Source organism: Aotus nancymaae, unplaced genomic scaffold (assembly GCF_030222135.1).
Source record: "Aotus nancymaae isolate 86718 unplaced genomic scaffold, 86718_ANA_hifiasm-v0.15.2.pri h1tg000058l, whole genome shotgun sequence".
NCBI classification, from domain to species: Eukaryota; Metazoa; Chordata; class Mammalia; order Primates; family Aotidae; genus Aotus; species Aotus nancymaae.
This window is the reverse complement of record NW_026988472.1, coordinates 25650014-25653165: the sequence shown is the minus strand read 5'-3', so window position 1 is coordinate 25653165 and position 3152 is coordinate 25650014.

The window sequence follows — 3152 nt, the reverse complement described above, 5'->3', positions numbered from 1 at the left end:
CATTACATAATGGTAAAAGGATCAATGCAACAAGAAGAGCTAACGATTCTATAGATCAACGAGATAGAAAATTAACAAGGATATTCAGAACTTGAACTCAGACCTGGAACAAGTAAACTTAATAAACATTTATAGAACTCTCCACTTCAAATACACAAAACATACATTACCACCTCACACCTATTCCAAAGGGGACTATATAATTGGAAGTAAATCACTCCTCAGTAATCGCATAGCATTTCATAGGTTTAAATTAAATATTGGTTGGCTGTTTGTTATCTTCTTCCCTTATTCCTTCCTGACTACATCATTAAGTATAATTATTAGTATAAAAGAGGTTTTCAATACCCATTACTAAATTGCATTCTAGCCTGGGCAAGAAAGCAATACTCCCATTCTCTCTCCCTCTTTCTTTTCCTTCTCTCTCCTCCCCATTCTGTCTCTCTCTTTCTCTTCCTTTTTCCTCCTTCCTATTCTCTCTCTCTCTTTCTCTTAAAAACAAACAAACAAACAAACAAACAAACAAACAAATTATCAGACCATGCTTCAAATGCAGCACCCCAAATCATTTTGACTAGTCTATAATGTTGCAACTTTTAGAATATAGAAAGCCATAGATTTATAGGCAAAAATCACTTAATAAGGATTTGTTCATTCATAACTGATTTTTTTTTTTTTTTGAGACAGGGTCTCACTCTGTCATCCAGGCTGGAGTGCATTGGTACATTTTTGGCTCACTTGCCATCATTTCTGAAGGACAGGTTTGCTAAAGATAGTATTTTTGGTTGACAGTTTTCCTTCTCTTCTGGCCTGCAGCTTCCCCTCACGTTTGATTGCCTGCCTTTCATCCAATCTTTAGGTATAATCTTGAAATACAATTTTCTGTGTGAGGCATTATTCACTCCTAGATAAAATTATATTCCTCTACCCAATTTCATAGCACCTTGTATTTCCTATATCTTCATAATAGTAATGGCAAATACTATACAACCTGAGGTAATAGACACTGTTGTAAAATTACATAGACACACACATATGTATGTGTCTATTTGTCTATCCATCCATCTATCTACCTATCTACCTACCCACAACTAATTTATAAATACTCATTAAATCCTCACTCTGAATCTATGAGGGAGACTCTTACATGCATTTCACAGATAAGGAAACTGAGGCACATAAAAGTTTAAAAACATGTCCAAGTCTACCTTCTTAGCACAATAAGCAGCAAGTCAGTCTCATAAAAACATGGGCAGGCCACACAACTTTATTTAATTGTATTTCCTGGTATACTATTAGTTCTCAAAACTGGATAGTATGTTTGTCTTGTTATTTGCTAAATCTTAATGTCTAGAATAGTACCTAAAAATTTGTATTTCATGAATTTACTTAACCAGTAGAACTTGCTTTATGCAATGTTCTGTACTAAGCACTGTTGATATGGAGATGATTAAAATAAACACAGATTCTGTGTTCCTGGCACTTGTAAGCTAGTACAAAACTCAGGTTCAAGAGTTCATAGACAGAACTAATTAGTGTTCATTGGCATGAAAGAAAAACTAAATCTTCCTTTTCATTAATGTTTCATTAAAAGGTAGCAGTATTTTTATTTATTTTTGTAGGTTATAAACCATAGTAGTATTATAACTACCTGTGACTTTTGTCACTAACAGGAACAACAAATATTTCATATCATTTTATAGAAGCTGTATAAATCTCAAAATATTTTTACATTCATTACTACTTTGACTTTATGGCTGTTAATAAGCCTATCAATATATATTGTTATTTAATGTGTTAATAAAGAAGCATGTATGTTGTTATACTACAACTTTTAAATCTTTAGAAAACTGCATTTCAGTACAACTCATTTCTGTTGTAATCCTAAATGTTTTATCTTGCACATGTAATAAAATTCAGACACACTTCACAAGATGTCAAAGGCTTTAAAGGAACAGGGCTTTAAATTTCATCACATGTCAAAGAGGTTCATTTTAGAATCCCTGGTCTAGAGGATAGGAGAATATAGCATATCTTTAATAGCACTGTCTCCATAGTCAGACTACTTGGGTTCAAATTATAGGTAAGTAACTTATAATTGTTGTGTTCTAGGGCAAGTTACTTAACCTCAGTTTATTCTTCTGTAAACTAGGAATAATAATTGCTCCTTTACATTCTTGTGATAATACATTAAGAAAATGATTGTAAATTACTTACTACAATACCTGACATCTATTTCACTTTCTTTTTTAAATTTTACTTTAGGTTCTGGGGAAAATGTGCAGATCATTCTAGATTGCTACATAGGTACACACATGGCAATGTGGTTTGCTGCCTCCATCCCCTCATCACCTATATGTGGCATTTCTCCCCATGTTATCCCTCCCTGACATCCCCACTCCACCGCTGTACCTACCTCGCCCCCCTCAACAGACCCCAGTGTGTGATGCTCCCCTCCCTGTGTCCATGTGTTATCATTGTTCAATACCCGCCTATGAGTGATACTATGGGGTGTTTGATTTTCTGTTCTTGTGTCAGTTTGCTGAGAATGATGGTTTCCAGATTCATCCATGTCTCTATGAAGGACATAAACTCATCGTTTTTTATGGCTGCATAGTATTCCATGGTGTATATGTGCCACATTTTCTTTATCCAGTCTATTGTTGATGGACATTTGGGTTGGTTCCAGGTCTTTGCTATTGTGAACAGTGCCACAATGAACATATGTGTGCATGTGTCTTTATAATAGAATTATTTATAATCCTTTGGGTATATACCCAGTAATGAGATTGCTGGGTCAAATGGAATTTCTATTTCTAGGTCCTTGAGGAATTGCCACACTGTCTTCCACAATGGCTGAACTAATTTACACTCCCACCAACACTGTAAAAGTGTTCCTCTTTCTCCACATCCTCTCCAGCATCTGTTGTCTCCAGATTTTTTAATGATCGCCATTCTAACTGGTGTGAGGTGGTTTCTCAATGTGGTTTTAATTTGCATTTCTCTAATAACCAGTGATGATGAGCATTTTTTCACGTTTGTTGCCCTCATATATGCCTTCTTTTGAAAAGTGTCTGTTCGTATCCTTCACCCACTTTTGGATGAGTTTGTTTTTTGTTTTCTTGTAAATCTTAGTTCTTTGTAGGATCTGG